Raw genomic sequence first — 20,681 nt, forward strand, 5'->3', positions numbered from 1 at the left:
GAGGTCTGGCAATATAATAGAGAATTTCAGTTGTCATAAAATGAGTAAAAGTAAAGTTATCACACAAAAACAAGATTAACGATGAGGCAACCTTGTTTTGTTTCCAGATGTCTCAAAACTATTTTGTGCACATCTTGCTTACTTTTGCAAATTAAATAGCTTGCAAAAGAAACTGAAATCTTCCTGTGAAAACAAACACATTCTCAGTCAACTCATTTAAGATTTTTGAGCACCTCCATACGGTATTATAGGCACAGAGAAAAGTATCGATTATACTGAACTGAAATGAACAAGGTGGCAGAGGGGCAGGCAGGAGAATGTCTTTTCCTTGAATACCAGTCATGTCCAAACCCAGTCACACAGAGAGATAAGTGCCCAGATAGTAGTGAGTCAGTTTAGGGTCCTAGAAGGGCTTCCCAGAGGAGGGGATACCTGAGTTGTGCTTCCAATGAATGTGGTATGAGAATGAATTGAGACTGGAGCCTAGCACAGTGCATAGCATCTAGCAGGAACTCCTAAATGCTTATTAAATGAGTGAGTGAGCCAAGCTGCAGCATCTTGAAGGTGTAACTTTAGGTATGTACATGAATTGCTCAGTCTCTGGGAAGCAGCTCAAATGACACCAGCCACAATGACATGATTTTGAATAAAATTAGTAATCACAGGTGACCCTTATTAAGCACTTATTATGTGCCAGGAAGTTTACAAAATGCTTTACAATACAGTATCTTGTTTAATCTTTCTAACTACTCAGAGGCAAGTACTTTTATTCCCACTTTACAGAGGAAAATAAGTCACTTACCCAAATAAAGGCAGATTTGCCTCCAAGCAGATGAAATGAAGCTACAGCGCTCCTCACTTAACACAGACCCTTCCAAGGCCCTGGAAGAGGTCCTAGCAATATACCTACAAGGTCACATGAAATCACTAAAATTTTCACAGGTAAATTTTTTATTATTTTCCTTAAGGAGAACCCCTAAAATGATACAGGCTTCACGCCCCACAAATCATAGATCCATTATTGTGCCCAGGGTCACACAGCTGGTATGTGGTACCCCGAGCCTGTGATCTTAACCAACGTTAAGTTCCTTCCTGTCTCTGAGCTATGCATTTTCAGCTGGATGTTGGAAATATTTCCAGTCCTGCTTCTCACACAGGATTATAAGGATCACATGTGTGAGGGGACGTGAAAGCATCTTGATTTTTGATGTTCTCCTGTTGTCTTTGTGTGGTTAAAGTGTGTGTGACATACAACACATGTAACACACACACACATATTTTTTTAAATATTTTAATAATATAGGAAATGCTGTCCTTATGTTGAGTGAAGAAGAAAGGAGACAAAGAATGTGTGTGTGTGCAGTGTGTATGTATGTGTTACTAAACACTTAGTAAGCATTAGAAACAGTGAATGAATAGGCTACAAGGAATTGCATCAAAATTTTAACAGTGGTTCTTTTCTTTTTTCTTTTCTTTTCCTTCTGATGGAGTCTTGCTCTGTCGCCCAGGCTGGAGTGCAGTGGCGCAACCTCTGCTCACTGCAACCTTGGCCTCCCGAGTTTAAGCAATTCTCCTGACTCAGCCTCCCAAGTAGCTGGGATTGCAGGCACATGCCACCATGCCCAGCTAATTTTTTTGTATTTTAGTAGAGACAAGGTTGCACCATGTTGGCCAGGCTGGTCTTGAACTCCTGACCTCAAGTGATGCGCCCGCCTTGGCCTCCCAAAGTGCTGAGATTACGGGTGTGAGTCACCGCACATGGCCAACAATGGTTATTCTTTAAGTAATGAGATCACAATTTTATTTGTATTTTACTTTTCTATGTGGTTCAAGTTATGAACATACATCTTTATTCAATTAATTTTTTTAAAGTAATACGTGCTGAGTTTTAAAAATTAAATCATGCTAAAAAGCTTAATAAAATAAAACCACTCCCCAATCCTGTCCTTGCTGTAAATAGAAGCAGAAAACAAATCTAAAGCTAATCCTAGCACACATTTATATGGGCCCTTACAAGTAGCTTGACTTCTAAAATTAAACATCACTTAGTTAATAATTGGTAATAACCATTTTGCAATATCAGAACAGAGTAAGAAAAATAGAAAGTAATTTTAAAATCTCTCAGAATTCAAGGAGCCTGGAAACACAATCTTCAGGAAGAAGGTGCCGTTTTTTCTTCCTGAGCAGAGATAAAATAGATCAGTGGAATTCAAGTGTTTTTTACAGTTGAATTCTTTGTTTCCCAAAGTTGTAGGTTGAACTCATATCTATAAAACTGATGAAATCCATAGAAGGTTAAAATTGTAGGATGCTAGAGAGTGTGTGGTCCAAGACACTCAGCTGACCGCAAGCTGAAGGCCAGAGTAGGAAATGCCCCCCCGCCAACATCAATTGCCCGTTGATATGGAGCTGGGCAGGAAGCCAGAGTGAGACATCCAGTGTGATATGCTCTGTTGCTTTGTGATTTAAGGAAATCTGGTATTGTCCCTAGTGAACACCTTCCATGTTTCATGCTTTGGCTTTGGGGTAGTATCATGGGTCAGTATTGCTGATATCAAACCTAAGAGGTTGCTAAGAGAATCACTCCCCAAATGCAGATAGTAGACAATCAGGAAGGGGGCAGTAGTTGAGGATATTTAAAGACGGTCTCACTCACCATTCCTCTCCACTTTCCTTTCCCTGAGCTGAGGAATGCCTTTTGGTGAAGCGAATGTCTCAACGAACTGTATAACCCTGCTTGGGGGAGACAGAGGAGGGACCGGCAGCAAAAGTTGTTCCACTGGGCGAATATTCTTTTTTTTTTTTTTTTTTTTGAGACAGAGTCTCGCTCTGTTGCCCAGGCTGGAGTGCAGTGGCGCGATCTCGTCTCACTGCAAGCTCCGCTTCCCAGGTTCACGCCACTCTCCTGCCTCAGCCTCCCGAGTAGGTGGGACTACAGGCGCCCACCACCACGCCCAGCTAAGTTTTTGTAATTTTTTTTTAGTAGAGATGGGGTTTCACTGTGTTAGCCAGGATGGTATCCATCTCCTGACCTTGTGATCCGCCTGCCTCGGCCTCCCAAAGTGCTGGGATTACAGGCGTGAGCCACCGTGCCCAGCCACAGTGGGCGAATATTCTTAAAAGGACGTCCATACCATGGAAATAAAGCAAAATAAAATGAGCAGTATGCATTGACACGTGATACCAGTCAGGCACAATGCTAAATACATGGACACCTTCTCATTTAATTCTCACACCATACCTGTAAGATATGTATTATCATTTCTATTATATAAATTAACGTTTCTAAGATCACGTTTCTAGGAAGAGTTGGAGCTAGCATTGGAATTCAGTGACTCCAGAATCCAGATTCCTGCTGACTTTCTCAAATAGAAATATGCTTATAAAAAGCCAGGACTACAAAAGGACTCAAAATCATCATATAAAATAAATAATTAAAGGAACTACGACTTAGAGCTGCCTGCAGGCAGGGTGGCCCACCTCACTGCGTGCGCGCGTGCGCGCACGCGCACACACACACTCTCTCTCTCTCTCTCTCTCTCTCTTTCTCTCTCCACTTAATTAGGAGACATCTGCCAAGGATGTGTGCACTGGCTGGATAGACAGGTGAATTTGGTGAGTGGTGACATTTTGAGTTTTCTTCAATTGGTCTGTTGACATTCAACTAGTCACTTAGCCTCAGAGCTTTGGCTTTCTCATCTGTAAAACAGGAATAATAGTTCCTGCTTAGGTAAGTAACTCATATGGGCCCTTCTTTCCTGCCAGTGAGATGTAGATATGATCTAGTGAAATGAGGGTTTTCTTGTCAGCCTTCTTATAAAGCAGTAGAATATAGAGTGGAAAATATTTAAAATTCTTTCATCTTTTCTAATACTTTATGTGATCACACCTGTTCTCATAACATTTTTTTTAAATAGCAAGAATTGCCTTTATGACCTAAAGAATTGTTGTGTCTCTGTTAAACATCACCTTAAAAGTCAAGATGCTAATGCAATACAGCCACGATATTCTCACAAATAACTTTGAACTATCATCCTCTTTATTCTTATGATGAAATTATTTCTTTTCCATGCAATTTAATTAAAACAATAAAAATTATGTCAAGAGTGCTGCTGAAATTTTAGCTAATAATAGAATCATTTTTATGTTTGTAAATTATATCTTATACAACTTTATTTATTAAAATTATCCAGTTATCATTGTACTAAAATGTGTATGCAGCCATATAAAGATTCACTGACCTTGAAAACCAAAGAAATAGCAGTTAAAGAATGCTTTTGGGTAAGCACAATTATTAGTAAACCTAGCCAAAGAGTTTAAAATATGAACCATGGTAAGTTCCACATCTCAGAAAAAAAGAAAGAAAATAGTCTGTAACCAGAAAATTTTAAGAAGCGTTATAAATAGAAAGTATATAACGAAACACAAGGAAACATATGAAATCATAAAACAACCAAATAAATAAAACAAATACCAAGAAGTCAGTAATAATAGATATGAGGAGAAAATGCTCTGACTTGAAGGAGGCTGATTCTCAGGTTGGATCTGCCCCACTTTGCAAAGGTTATGATCATGGTCCCTGCAGCTAGACTGCCTGTGTTTCACTGTTCCTAGACCTGCCTTGTTTTTGTGACCTTGAGCAAGTGTCTCTTGTTTCTGTGCTCAGTTTCCACATCTGTAAAAGAAGGGTGCTTATGGTACCTTCCTCGTTGCCGATACAGGAAGCAACATTTGCAGATTCTAGTGGTGATGCTCACATAATTGATCAACTTTGAAAAAGAAGAAAAATGGCCAGGCACAGTGGCTCATGTTTGTAATTCTAGCACTCTGGGAGGCTGAGGTGGGTTTGATCCCAGGAGTTCGAGACCACCCTGGACAACAAAGCAAGACCACTGTCTTTACAAAAAAAAAAAAAAAAAATTAGCTGGTCATGGTGGCACACCCCTGTAATCACAGCTACTCAGGAGGCTGAGGTGGGAAGATGGCTTGAGCCCAAGAGGTTGAGGCTGTGGTGAGCTGTGATCACGCCGCTGCACTCCAGCCTGGGCAACAGAGCAAGACCCTGTTCTCTCCCCCAATCCACTCAAAATAAAAGGGAAAAAGAAGAAAAATAAGCAGCCCTTGCACTCTGCTGTATTAACTGTTATGCAACTGCAAAAATTAAAACGGTATATACTGGCATCAAAAGTTAACTAGATCATTAAAATGGACTTACAGGTTTAGAAAGAAACCCAAATTGAGTAAAAGTATTTACTATGTGACAAAGGTAGAAATGTAAATGAATGATGAGGGGAAAGATTATTCCAAAAATGATGCCGAGACAACTGGCTTTTTAGAAACATTATATTAGATTGAATTTTTTTCTTAGCCTCACAGCAACACCGCAATAAATTCCAGGTGGGTTAAGGAATTAAGTTTCAAAAATGAAATCATAGAGAAGAATCAAATGGAATATATGTGACTGTTTCTGTAATTGTGGAGTAGGGGAAGGGCTTTTTGAATATGATCCTAATGGAGGAAATAATTTTGTGAAATACCTATATAAGGCCAGGTGTGGTGGCTGACATCTGTAATCCCAGCACTTTGGGAGGCCAGGGCGGGCAGATCATGAGGTCAAGAGATCGAGACCATCCTGGCCAACATGGTGAAACCATGTCTCTACTACAAATACAAAAATTAGCTGGGCGTGGTGGCACGTGTCTGTAGTCCCTGCTACTCGGGAGGCTGAGGCAGGAGAATTGCTTGAACCCAGGAGGCAGAGGCTGCAGTGAGCCAAGATAGCGCCACTGTACTCCAGCCTGGCAACAGAATGAGAATCTGAAAAACAAACAAACAAAACAACAACAAAAAAACACCTGGGAAACCACTGGTATCAATACACATAAACTTGTTGTGTATGTTTTAAAAGGAAATCAACTTGAACTAAAATAGTAAATGAATAATATTATAGTTAGTTCTCAGATTGAATAAGAAATATACATAATGGCCAAGTATGGTGGCTCACACTCCTAATCCCAGCACTTTGGGAGGCCGAGGAGAAGGATCACTTGAGCCCAGGAGTTCGAGACCAGCCTGGGCAACATAGTGAGAGGTCGTCTCTACAAATAAATACAAAAATTAGCCAGGCATGGTGGTGCACATCTGTAGTCCCAGCTACTCAGGAGGCTGAAGTGGAAGAATTGCTTGAGCACAGGAGCTCAAGGCTACAGTGAGCTAGGATCACATCACTGCACTCTAGCCTGGGCAACAGAGCAAGACTTTGTCGATAGATAGATAGATAGATAGATAGATAGATAGATAGATAGATAATAGATATAATGCAAGTATTTATGAGTGAGTGAATATGTCTTCATGCATGAAGTGAAAGGAGCAGGAAACAATTGTTAGTTTATAATATGCATGGAGCACTTATATTCTAGGAGTATGTTAGTTGCTCTCTTTTAGTAATCTCAATAATCCAACTAAATAGGTACTATTGTTGTCTCTATTTTTGCCCTAAGGAAACAGTTTAGCTGGTAAGTGGCAGGCAGATCCATGCTGTCCAAAGTCAGGGTCTTCCCTCACTTTTCATCATCAAGGTACACTAACGGGTGACCTATAGAATTAAATATGTACACACATGCACACACACACGCCCACACATATAAATGCACAAATATACATATATACGTGTGTGTGTTCCTATTTGCTCACATGGAATACATCTAAATATTCAAAAGTTATAAACCAAGCTATCAGCCGCTGAATAGGACTATTGCAGGAGGTTTGAACCTCTTACCCTGACAAATAGACCTTCATCATGACCTGAAAGGCCGGGTTAGAAGCTACAACTTCCAGCCTCCTGAGGTTCTGCCCTGAATCCTGGCCACACACAGAGAGGCGGGCCTGGGTCAAGAGCCATGACTCACACCTCCCTTCTTTCCCCCTACTGAACTGCAGGCTCCATCCCACAATGGGAGAGGGTCTCAGGCACACGTGTGCAGCACCACAGTTCCATCCATGCCTCATCCCCTACAAATAGTCACTCCTTGGACACCCCTTGGGCCTAGGGCATGCACACTTGTGGTGGAGACCTGGGTGAACTGTCAGGGAGAAGTCCCCACAGATGCTGAGGAAGGGGAAGGGGAGCATAGGTTTAAAGTCCCACCAGGACTTCATACTCTAGGAAGGGGCACAGCCTGAGGATAGCGATAGTGAGATCCTGCAAAGCATGGGCCCAGAGCAGGGGCCTCCTACAAATGACTTTTAAGTATTTGAGTTAGAAAATAACGTAAAATAACTTTTGAGACAAGGACTATTATCTCCATCTTATGTATGAGAAAAGATCACAGGCAAACCTATATACTGTTGGGCAGGATGATTGTAAAAAAAAAAAAAAAAAAAAAATCCTTCCACATGGAACATTTCTTTTTTTCCCTTTTCCTTTCTCCCTTCTGTTCCTTCCTCCCTTCCTTTTCTCCATTTCTTCCTTCTTTCCACAGATATTTACAGCATGACCTATGTGCCAGGTACTGCGTGGGCACTGGAGTTCAGGGTAATTAAGACAGAAAAGCTCTCAGGGAGTTTAGAATCCAGTGAGGAGACTAGCATTGATCACACACAAATAAATGTATAATTACAAACCAGGGCCAATGTGCTGACAGATAATCATGTGTTGATTTGTTGGTTGCCTTTGATTGAAAGCTCCCTGCTGAGACAGGGAGGAATGTAAATCTGTTTTTCTCCTGAAGCCAGGAGCCTTGCATATTTTCACAAACCTCCAAAATGGTTGCATTTCATACAGCTAACTGGAATTGGGTATGCTTCCTACAAGCATAGAAGCTAATTTTATTCAAACAACTCTACTACTTTATTGCTTCTGTAGAGCTTCCCTAGAAACTTCAGAGGCACGAGTTCCTGCCGTGATACAAAGCCAATTGTCCAATTATAGAAGCTAGGGGGTTTACCAGAAGACTCTGATGCCAAATGCTTATGGAAATGCAGAAGGTGGAGTGGGGGAGGATCTCCAAGCACTTACAGGAGACTCATTTTCCCCCTCAGCATCCCTGCACCACGAAATAGAAGAGGCAGGGATATGACGAATGGCACCTGGTATTTCATTACTTTTCTTCCAATTACCCTACACTAGAAGATGTCTAGTAAAACAATGCTCAAGGTGTGGGGGATGGGCAGCAGTCACTTCAGAATGAGGGCAAAAACCCAGCCAGATACTTCGGTCAGCAAAAAGCAGTGGGTTGGCACCAGCTCCTTTCAGCTGTGACCAGTTTAATGAAGTTTGTACTCGGCTATTAGTGTTCCCCACGTGGGTTTAGGCAGGGAAGACCTAGAGGCATTTTATTTCAAAATAGCTTTGTATTGAGAATCCTAGAAGGAAAATTCACTTGTGCCCTTAACACTGGCAACATGCATTTCTGATTGCCTGTCGATCTTACATCTTTTCACTAACGCTTTTCCTTGTTTTCAGTAAGGAAGCAACTCCCACACAACTTTCCTTTGGAAAAGAACGATTCTACCTTTACCAATTGGGCAAACATTCCCCAAGCGGCAAAAACAGCTACTTTCTCCCACCTCTTCTCCCCACTGCAGAGAATATCCAGCAGAGGAAACCCTTAATCGTTCATTTATATTTTAGCACACACACGTGCATGCGCACACACATGCTTTTCTGCACCTTCCCTGTTCAGGTTTGGCACAGGTGTCCCAGGCTGGAAGGCGCCCCTGGGACCTGGCACGCCCTGGGCTGAGTTTCCAGCGCCTCACCAGAGTGTCCTCTGCTGCGGGACAGATGCCCGAGGCTGCCCTAGGGATCCTGGCCACTGTGAATGAGCTGTGCTTGCCCTCTGAGGGGTTGGTTGTATCCCACTCCATCCCTGCATCCTGCCAGGCAAGGAACCACCTGAATGCATTTCCTTTAAGTTACCTACAAACCGCACAGTGAGTAGAGGGATTTTTTTCTTTCTTTGCCGAGTTTGGGAAAACATCAAACACCAGAATCAGAGCCGAGAAAAGAATGAGGAAGTGACTGAGGAAGATGCACTGTCTTGTCTCCAGAGCATCTTTTATCCTAACAGCCTACACCTTTTTATAAACTTTTCAAGTGACCCCAAGCAAGGAGTGAATACTAATGCTATCTGCCTGCTTGGTCAAGGCTAAGGCAGAGTAGGATAGAAACCACGCTCCCTAGAGAAGCCTCTGATGCCTCCAGGACTAACCCCTAATCCCACTCCACCCTCTCCTCCCCCTCCTACCTCTTCTCCCATCCTCCCTCTTCTCCTCCTCCCCCTGCCTATTTTCCTTCCTCCTCCTCCCTCTCCTCTCCCTTCTCACCCTCCTCCTCCCCAACTCCTCCCTCCTTTTCTCCCCTCTTCTCCTTTCCTCCTCTTCCCTCTCCTCCCTCCTCTTCCTTTCTCTACTCTCCCTTCCCCCCTTCTCCTTCCTCTCCTCTCCCTTCCTCTTCCTCCTCATTCCTCCACCTCCCCCTCTCATCCTCTCCGTCTTCCCCTTCTCCTTTCCCTCCTTGTCCCCCACTCCTCCTCCTACCTCCCTCCTTCTCCTCCTCCCCCTCCTCCCTCTTCTTTTCTCCCCCTTCCCCCTTCTCCTCCCCCTCCTTCTCCTCTCCCTTCTTCTCATCCTCCTCCCCCCTTTTCCCCTCTTTCTTCTTCCCCTTCTCCTTCCACTCTTCCTCCTGCTGCTTCTTCCTCCTCCCCCTCCCCTCCTCTCCCCCTTCTCCTTCTTTTCCTCTTCTCCTGCCCTACTCCTCTTCCTCTTCCCCTCTCCCTCCTCCTCCCCCTCCTTTTTCCTATTATTATCATCATTTCACTATTATCATGAAGCACTTTCTAAGCTCGTGGGCTTTGTTACCACACTAGATGCATGTAACCTTCCATGGATGCCTCCATTTACCCTAAAATGAGAATGCTAATAGGGCTCACTTAAGAAAACTCCTGTTTCAATGAGTTGATTTATCTAAAGCGCCTCTCACCGTTCCTAGCATATAGAAAAACTCAATAAATGAGAGCTGTTATGATCTCAAGTCCTATTTTGTTTTTTTTACCATGTTCTCTTGACTCCATTGGAAAGCTCTTTTTTATGATTTTCCTTTCAAAATTCTTATCATCCTGATAGTCTCCACACAAATGCCACCTCCCCAATAAAGCCTCCTACCCCAGAATCAAAAGTGGCCACACTCCTTTTCACCTACCAGCCAAGAACTTGGGTCTCTCTTGGCACCTCTTTCCTCCAGCCTGATCCAGTGTTCCTTGTGGATCTTCTTACCCCTCCTACCAGGCTGCAAGTTTGTTTAGGAAATCTCTGCTACATATTTCTGTGTTACCTCAGAAACCACTTAACCTCTGTGTCACAGTTTTCTACTTTTGGAAAATGGGGGGCACATTAACTGCACCATGTTCAATAAAGTCAGCCTGAGAGCTAAAAATAAAATGCTGTGTGTACGCACATGACACAGTCCCTAGCAAAAAGGATGCAATCCCAAGTAGAAGATGCTCAGAAAATGCTTGTGGGGTGACTGTAGCAGCAAAATGACATTCTAGTACTTCGAAACTGACATTCTAATGCTGAGTTGCATGCACTGCGTCCGGGAGGTCTAGAATTGGCCATGCACAGTGTTGCCCTGGTGAATGGGACCAGCAGATGTAAGGCCACAGATAGCCTTGACTGTTCCCACTCACAGTGGGCGAGTTTGCAGTCACACAGATGCTACTGTCCACACAGTGCTGTGAGCCAAAAGGGGCCCCTTCCAACTGCAGGCCCCACTGTTCCTGAGGGAGTTGCATCTGTGGCTGGAGTCGTGCCACCATATGTCCCTCTGTCCTAGCACGTGGCCAGGGGCTTCTCCAGGCACAGGCACCACTGTCCTCCCCGCGGCACATCTGCAAGGAAACCCAATTGCCTCTCAGATAATTGGGCCAGCTGAACTGTAAACATATTCAAGACACATCAATAGGTAAAGAAAACCAGCCATTGCAAGTCAGCCTGAAAGAAACCTCATTCCACTGTCAGACACTGACCAGCCCTGCCAGCTCTTGCTCACTATATTTCAAAGAAACACTCTCATTACACCTTCCTCTCAGGGATGTTCATTTCTTCTAAGGTCGTTTGGACACAATTTCAAACTTGCAGAAAATTTGCAAAAATAAGAATAATATGAAGAATATGCATCCATTCTTTGTTTGTTTTGTTTTTGAGGTGGAGTCTTTGTTGCCCAGGCTGGAGTGCAGTGGAGCGACCTCGGCTCACTGCAACCTCCACTTCCTGGGTTCAAGTGATTCTTCTGCCTCAGCTTCCCAAGTAGCTGGGACTACAGGCGCATGTCACCATGCCCAGCTTTTTTTTTTTTTTTTTTTTTTTCTTTAGTAGAGACAGGGTTTCACTGTGTTGGCCAGGCTGGTCTCAAACTCCTGACCTCAAGTGATCCACCTGCCTCAACCTCCCAAAAGTGCTGGGATTACAGGTGTGAGCCACCGTGCCCAGCCAGAATATGCATTTATTTTTTACACAGATTCATCTATTGTTAACATTAGTCCCTTTCACTTCCTCATACACAGACGTACATACAAACCACACGCATGCACACACACTTATTTTCTGAGACATCTGAGAGTCAGTTGTGTGCATTATAGCCCGTTACCCCTAAATATTTCAGTGTGCATTTTCTAAGAATGGAGATATTCTCTTCCAAAACTGTACTACGGTGATCAACTTTAGTAAATTCAACATTGATACAGTATTTTAACCCAGTCTGCTACTGTCCTATGCCAATGTTGTTAATAAGGTCATCATTTCTTAAATTCTCTTCCAAATTAACAAAAATGACAATCTCAACTAGATGGAATAGAGTCATATTTATTTTAATATCCTCAGTTTTTGAAGTAAATGAAAACACACACACATAACTGACAGTGCTATAAGCAGCCCACGTAGGTTTACCTTATATCTTTTTATGTCTTTATTGTCATAAAAAAAAAATCACCTCAGAGCCCTGTGCGTATGTGTAGGCTGGTGTCACAGGTGTTTTAACCAGGGAACACCAGCAGGTAATTAATGCCCCCAGGGAATGATTTACCTGGAGTGAGGTCTGCCAAAACCGGTAGCAGTGATGTTATCCATTCTTTTGGCAATGGATAACTGCCAAATAATCATCCATCATTATCCATCGAGCACCTCCTGTAGGCTGAGCAGTGAAGGTACAAATTTGAAAAGACAGTCTCTCTCAGGCACGGTGCAGTGGCTCACGCCTGTAATTCCAGCACTTTGGGAGGCCGGGGTGGATCATTTGAGGTCAAGAGTTCGAGACCAGCCTGGCCAACATGGTGAAACCCCACCTCTACTAAAAATACAAAAATTAGCTGGGTGTGGTGGTGGGCGCCTGTAGTCCCAGCTACTCGGGAGGCTGAGGCAGGAGAATGGTTTGAACCTGGGAGGTGGAGGTGCAGTGAGCAGAGATTGCGCCATTGCACTCCAGCCTGGGCAACAGAGCAACTCTGTCACAAAAAAAAGAGAAAAGAAAAAACACTTTCTGATTGAAGTTTGCTCACATGGCAGTTAAGAGCACAAACTCAGAAGCAAGATGAACCTGGATTGTATCACAGGTAAACCATCTATTTGTAGTGACAGCTGGGCAGGCTACTATGTTTGAGCCTCAGTTTCTTCCACTGGGAAATGGGAGTCGCAGTAAAAGGTACCCTGTAGGATTGCTGCAGTGATCAAATGACGACATCTACCAAGTGCGTGTTGACTATATGAATGGTGGGGAGACAGGCACAAAAGCACACCATCGTAATACACTGAATGAGTTGCTATAATGACAGTCTAGAGTGCCTGGTCGAGGGATCCCAGGAGATAGATGGAGCCCCCGAGTCTTGCAAGTGGAGTAAGAGATGGTCTCAGAGGAGGCTTTTGAACTGAGATTTGAAAGGTGACTTATAAGCTTGCTGGCAGGAGTCTGGAAGCTGAAGGGAAGGAAGAGGAGGGAAGAGGAGGTATTTCATATTCCATAGAGAGGAAATTGCACGTGCAAAGCATGGATGACTGAGAGACTACAAATTAGTTCATTGTGACTGGACTCAGAGCTAGAGGTACAGTTCAGTAAGAGATGAGGCTGGAAAAATACTATGGCCACGATGGCACAAGTGATTTCTAGGTAAAATGCCTGCGAACAATTGCACACTAATAGAATCAACCACACCATCTTTCAGTCATGCACTACCAGGCACCGGCTACCAGGTAAGGCAAAACCACAGCAAGCTAAGCTGCCGTGTGCAGGTCTGCTCATCCTCCCTTTTAATAGCTCAAAATAGCCATTTTTCACACACACACAAATTCTGATTGTCAAATTAGTAACGCTCATTATAGATTATTTTGAAAATATAAAACAAATCTCTCTTCCCCCTTTCAATTAAGAAACTCTCACTTAGCAACAGCTTTGTTATCTGGCGTGTCAAGTTAATTAAAAGGCTAGTTAGCTGCATATTAAGTCATTTCACTCCCTGCAGCCTCCCCCTTTGACTTTCCCTCCCAGAACGTGAGGAGAAACCGCTGCCCTATTGTCCCAGCGCCGTTTCTCAGGGGTTGCTTATTTCATTTCCGGGGAGAGAGTCCCATCCTGGCATGCAACATTGCTGGTTTTTCTAAAGGCGGTCCATTTTAAAAGCAACAGATTTTGCTGAATAAAAACCTGAGCTTTTAAATAAGGCTCATTAGCCTTGGTGCTTAACCGGAAGCTTGAAGCGGAATCACCTGGGGAGCTTTTCCAGCTCACACAGGCAGGATCCCTTCCAGCTCACACAGGCAGGATCCCTTCCCCTCTCAGTAAGGCTGGTGGGTGGGGCTGGGCGTGTGTACTGGGCTACAGCTCCCCAGGTGATGCTGCCGCACACCCTGGTTAAGGACCTCTCCATCAGGGGATGTTTGTTTATTTGCTTCACGCTCAGCCAAAAGGGGCCCAAGAAGGAGCTAGGATAGTCAAAGCCCCCAAGCTGGAGTCCGTCATTAGAGCGCCACTCACCCCATTGTTCTTTTAAATAGACCAGCCCCCGGTGCTTTTAAAATGGCACATGTATACATATGTAACTAACCTGCACGTTGTGCACATGTACCCTAAAACTTAAAGTATAATAAAAAAATAAAGTAAAATAAAATACAGTTTACTTTCAAAAAGTAAGCGCTCGCTCCTTCTCTTCCAGCAACAGATTTGCTAAGGGGGCTGAAGCACAGCTCTATAATCAGGCCTCAACTTGGCTCTGTCAGCAATTAGTGAAAGCAGAACAAAGCAGAAATTTGATTCATCCAGCTTATTTGTCTTGTCAACTTTGCCTTTAAAAAAAAAAGCTTTTGTTTTTCTGATTTTTAAAATATTGCCTTATATAAATGCTGATTAACAGGTTGTGTTTCACTTTTCTAGAAGAGAGATTTTAACAGAAGCATGTAGGTTCTCTCCAAGCACTGAAAATCGGGCTCCGTTTATAACCACTGATTTGACGTGAAATTCTTTGAGAATGTAGCTTATGCATCGAGATAGCCGCAGCTGCTACAGATATGGCGTGGATGTCCAAAACTCTCCACATTGGTGCTAGCCCAGTTCAATCCACCTCTTGGCAAAAGGGGAGTTGTGGTAGGGGGTACAGAGTAATGAGCATTTGCCTGCATAGCTCTGCCCAGAGGGTCTCCGTCCCCATCAGAGCTGCAGGGATGCAGAGCTTCTTGCTCCAGACCTTGAACTCAGCCACCTTGTCGTTCCGCGTGCACGCTTCCCTATCCTTTCTCTGGATGTTTGTGAAAAACTAAGATAAAAATCAGAACAGTCTTGAGAAACACCTGACTCAATTCTTACATGTTAGAAGAAAAAACAGCATTTCCGCGCCTTTATGTTTTTATTGTATTTTGTTTTATTTGTGGTTTGTGGAACAGCAAACTGTTAAATCCAGCTTTCTCACACACACACACACACAGGAAAACATGTTGGAAGGACCCAGGAGTCTCTACCAAGGGCAGGAAATACAGCGGAGCCTTGCAAGGCGCTGGAGTCACTGGCTGGAGAAAAGGAGACATAGCTCTTGGTCTATCTAGGGCTGCCTGGTCTCTGGTGTTCTTTGCATTTCCGCTTTATTCTCTCACAGACCACCTTTCTCTGCTTATCTCCATGTAGATCCTCAGTCCGAGTGTCTGACAGAACTTTCAGTCTCTGAGTCACAATGTCTAAGTTGACTGTAGTGAACATCTGCTTTGGAGACAAGGAGAGGGTAGGGTGGGTACCCCTGACCCACAGCTCGCTCAGTGTGGCTGCATTGAGGGGGCGGGATTGGCTTCTCTAGCACAATTTTCCACTGCACCATTTCATCTCTCTCTTTCTTAAATATTTGTATGTTTCTGTTTCCTTTGTCCTCATAGTTCATGTGGTAAGCATTGCTGGTGAAACATCTGTTGATTTTGCCTACGTAGCATCCTTCTTCCAGCATCAGAACCCCTCTTTTCCTGTGGGAAATACCCTTTGCCCCACACCGTCCTCTGGTTCAGGCGAGTCCGCCATCTTCCACTCCCCCATCTTCCTGGCAGTTGAGTCACAGTGATTTGTTTAGAGGATGAGCATGTAACCCAGCCAGGGCCAATGAGAGGCTTAGTTAGGATTTTTGCTGAACCTATTAGGAAACGAATGTTCTCTTTCGCTGAAGTTGCCAAATTCAAACCTAGAGGTGCTTGTGGCCATCTTGGCTTGCCCCAAAATGAAGCCAACAGAGAAGAAAAGCTGAGTCAAGAAATAGGGGCCGGGCATGGTGGCTCACGCCTGTAATCCCAGCACTTTGGGTGGCTGAGGCGGATGGAGCCCTTGAGGTTAGTTAGGAGTTCAAGACCAGCCTGGCCAACATGGTGAAACCCTATCTCTACTGAAAATACAAAAATTAGTTGGGCTTGGTGGCGCATGCCTGTAGTCCCAGTTACTCAGGAGGAGGCTGAGGCAGGAGAATTGCTTGAATCCTAGAGGCAGAGGTTGCAGTGAGCCGAGATTGTGCCACTGCACTCCAGCCTGGGTGACAGAGCAAGACTCCATCTCAAAAAACAAAAACAGAAAAAGAGATAGGAATAAATTATGGACAACATGGTGTTTGAGTAACTAAATGTGAACATGTCTGAAGCAAGTGAACGGAAAGAATCTCTCTTTTGCTTAAAGTGATTTGAGTTAGATTGTTGTCCCTTGCACTGAAAAGAATCCCACCTAAAGCAGCCGTGGAAAGAAGTTGCCTACATTTTTCTTCATCAGTTTCAGCGTCATCAGCCAAATTCAAAGAATGAAAGAGCTGGACCAGCCAGTAGCCCTCAAGGAGCTCAAGGCTTCCTGGTACATAGGAGCTCCAAGCCTCAGAGGTAAAGAGATTTGCCTAAGACAGCCCAGCCCCTAGCATTTTCACTCAGAACAAGATCACAAGTGGGAGACCCACCTACTCCATGTCTAAATATTTAAACATCACCAATCAAACTAACAAACCTTTTTTTTTTTTTTGAAATGGAGTCTTGCTCTGTCACCCAGGCTGGAGTGCAGTGACGTGATCTCAGCTTACTGCAACCTCCGCCTCCCAGGTTCAAGCGATTCTCCTGCCTCAGCCTTCCAAGTAGCTGGAATTACAGGTGCCTGTCACCACACCTAGCTAATTATTTTGTATTTTTTTTTTAGTAGAGATGGGGTTTTACCATTTTGGCCAGGCTGGTCTCGAACTCCTGACCTCAGGTAATCTGCCCACCTTGGCCTCCCAAAGTGCTGGAATTACAGGCGTGAGCCACCATGCCTTGCTGAAACTAACAAACTTTTTAAGATAACATATCCTTCTACCTTGATATATATGCACACCTTCATTTATGACCTAGAAGACCAGATCCAAGTTTAGAGTTCTCAGGCTCCTTGGAATTTTTTCCCGGAACACGTTGGCATGGGGAGAGCCAGCTGCCAGCACATGATACCACCTCCTTTCCCATCCCACTCCCTCCAGCTCCATCTTGCACTGAGAAAGGCCTCACATGCACCTGGGTGCACATCTCAGCCCACAAGCCCAAGTTCTGCTGGCCTCTCCCCACAAAAGATCTGCCCCTTCTTTAGCCTAAGGCTTCAGTATAGTCTGCCCTCAGGAGGATGGACCAAGCAAAGAACCTCCGCAGGTCCTGGAAATAGGCCCAGAACATCTGAGCAGGGAATCCTGGGTATCCAGAGAATGTTCTAAAATAGGGAGGCCCAGGCCTTGAGGGATACATTCCTTAGCCCTGCATTTCCCGCTAAGAAAGGAGCCACACCTGCAGGAGAGCAGATCCTTGAAAGTATGGGGCCAGAGAAGGGCCCCTGTTGCCAGGTTTAAGGGCAGTTCTAGGCTGAGGTCTGTTAAAGCAAACTAAACGTGGCCTGAGAAGGACTCTGTACTTCTGTATTTCAGTCCTTGTGGATGAACTGTAACCTAACTTAATAGGCAGACAAAATTGAAAACCTAACTTAGTAGTATGCACCTGTAACAATAGCTAAGTCTTGACCCATCCCAGCAGCCATACTTCAACCATTCATACACTGCTGAGTGTTCAAACTGTGTCCAAATAAGGCATAAGCCAAGCTGTAACCAATCCGACCATTTTGTACCTCACTTCCAATTTCTGTACATCATTTCCCTTTTTTCGTCTATAAATCTTCTTCCACCATGTGGTTGCACTGGAGTCTCCGTGAATCTGCTGTGATTCTGGGGGCTGCCCGATTCACAAATCGTTCACTGCTCAATTAAACTCCTTTAAATGTAATTTGGCTGAAGTTTTATCAGGTCACATACAAGTGGTGAGAACTTAGTTTGCAGGCTCCAAGCCATGTGCTGGTTTCTACCCCATTATTGCTATTTTTGTTTGACTACAGTTTCCATATTCTACATTTATATAGAACATTTAGGATCTGGCTTACTGTTTGATTATGCAGGGGGCTACTGGGTTGCCAGGAACTTATTCTGTCAGGGAAAGGTGTTTGCATAATACTTCTGATTGCATCTCTTATGACAAGGTGAGATTCTGTGGTCCCATTGGCTGAAGACATGTTTGTATTACAAATTCATTTTGATAGCAATGATCCTGAATAAGCACAAGGTACACACCACACACCGGAAGACAGTCCTAAGAGCCAAGTAGCTTGTAGAATTGCAACTCAATTTACTTCCTAATTTCTCAAAGCACTCTGAATGATGAATATGTAAACAAAAGTCTCTTTTATTGGCTCTGCTGGGAAAGTATAGGCATCTGCAGCTATTTTCAAGATATTCATGCTTCAGGATTATTACAGATATATTACTGGGGGGAATAAGAGTTTAGAATGATGATAGACCTGTGGGATTCAACAAATAAAACTTGGAAGTTCATAAACAGTTTGGATGGTCTGAGTTGGAAGGTGTGACTTTTGTTTTTGCCATTGGGCAAACACTCTAAGTCTTATTAATGTAGAATGTTCTGGGCTGCAATGGCCCTTGGAGATAGCCAAGTGCATCTTCCCTGTTACATCTATGGCAGGCCTGGGGCCAAGGGCATCCAGTCAGCTCCCTACAGATCAAGACCAGCAGGTCTCAGGTTCTCAACTACCTAGCCCACACCAATAAGCCTGCCTTCCTAAAAAAATTCCAATGGACAGTGCTCAGAATGAGTAAATAAATAGGAAACTAGACAGCTGCTGTTTCTAAGTCCCCAGCTCTGTTACCTCCTGTTATCTGATCCTGCAGATATGCTTCCTGGTAGGGCATATCCCAGGAGAGGTTCTCCCTCACTCCGCGACATCTCTTCTTTTTTTTTTTTTTTTTTTTTTTTGAGACGGAGTCTCGCTCTGTCGCCCAGGCTAGAGTGCAGTGGCACGATCTCGGCTCACTGCAAGCTCCGCCTCCTGGGTTCACACCATTCTCCTGTCTCAGCCTCCGGAGTAGCTGGGACTACATGCACCTGCCACCATGCCCGACCAATTTTTTTGTATTTTTTTTTTAGTAGAGACGGGGTTTCACCATGGTCTTGATCTCCTGACCTCGTGATCCGCCCACCTCGGCCTCCCAAAGTGCATCTCTTCTTAACAGAACCCTAATGTCCTGTTTAACACGGTAAGTTGAAAAGGACCACATTAACACCAAAGATAAACTACACAGAAATACCTCTAAGGAAATAAGCACCAGCCCCTTTTCTGCAGGGTTTGAGAGTACTGGGCAGCATTCTTACCCTGGAATAGCCTCTCAGAGTCAGGGCAGGCTTAAACCACTTCCAGTGTTTGAGAATTCTAATATAGTTATTTGTTTGTTTGTTTGTTTTTTGAGACGGAGTTTTGCTCTTTTTGCTCAGGCTGGAGTGCAATGACATAATCTCAGCTCACTGCAACCTCCACCTCCCAGGTTCAAGCGATTCTCCTGCTTCAGCCTCCCGTGTAGCTGGGATTACAGGTGTACGTGACCATGCCTGGCTAATTTTGTACTTTTAGTAGAGATGGGGTTTCACCATGTTGGCCAGGCTGGTCTTGAACTCCTGACCTTAGGTGATCCGCCCACCTCAGGCTCCCAAAGTGCTGGGATTACAGGCACAAGCCACTGCAACTGGCCTTAGTATAGTTTTTGATACAAGGAAGAAATGCCAACCCAGAATTATAAAAACTATCATATCCAGGATATTAAATATTTACTTCAACCAACTATAATGCAACATAATTTTTTTGGTTCCCAGATAAGCGTATGATTTATTTTTAAAATATTCAGACTGCATCAGAGTCGATACAGCTCAGTCATAACACACAAGTGTAAAAGTCCTAGTTAACTTTTTTTTTTTTTTGATCTTATGGGTGGCTCTCTGTGACAGTATTCATAATCTCATTTGGAGATAACTCCAAGCCTAAACTTGAGGCTGTTTCTGAATGGCAGGTCAATTCACACAGCCCTCTATCCCCACCCCGGGCTTTTGCCCCAGTCCTAGACTCATACTGATCCCAGATCCCAGATTTGCGGTGGGTGATCTGAACTCTGACCTGTGGTATTAGCTTCTGGAGACCCACATGGTCCCTCCAGACCAGGGCTGCTGTTCCGCCAGTGGGTTTTCAGCACCTCTGTCTACAGGTACCCAGAAGTCCACTTAAAGAAAATCTTTTCTGCCCCACCATACAGAATTCAGAAACAGCCCTGGTCATTTATTAACTCACTTTCTTTCTGCTCCTACTCTTCTTACTTTTTTCTTTTCTTTTTTCTAGATGGAGTCTCACTCTGTCGCCCAGGCTTGAATGCAGTGGTGCAATCTCCGCTGACTGCAACCTTCACCTCCCAGGTTCAAGCAATTCTCCCGCCTCAGCCTCCTGAGTAGCTGGGACTACAGGTGTGTGCCACCATGCCTGGCTAATTTTTGTATTTTTAGTAGAGACGGGGTTTCACCATGTTGGTTAGGCTGGTCTCGAACTCCTGACCTCGTGATCTGCCCGCCTCGGCCTCCCAAAGTGCTGGGATTACAGGCGTGAGCCACTGCGCCTGGCCACTCTTCTTACTCTTTTACCAAATCCATGCACCACACTCTTTCCTTCCAACCCCATTTCTTTCCTAAGCTGCTACAGAGTTGCAAGCACTTGCTAAGTAATGGAGCTAGAATCCCACCAAAAGCAGTTGGGTTCTGCAGCAGCTCTCTGCCCATGGAAGGAGACAATGTGT

This window comes from Pongo abelii, chromosome 16 (genome assembly GCF_028885655.2).
Source record: "Pongo abelii isolate AG06213 chromosome 16, NHGRI_mPonAbe1-v2.0_pri, whole genome shotgun sequence".
Classification (NCBI taxonomy): domain Eukaryota; kingdom Metazoa; phylum Chordata; class Mammalia; order Primates; family Hominidae; genus Pongo; species Pongo abelii.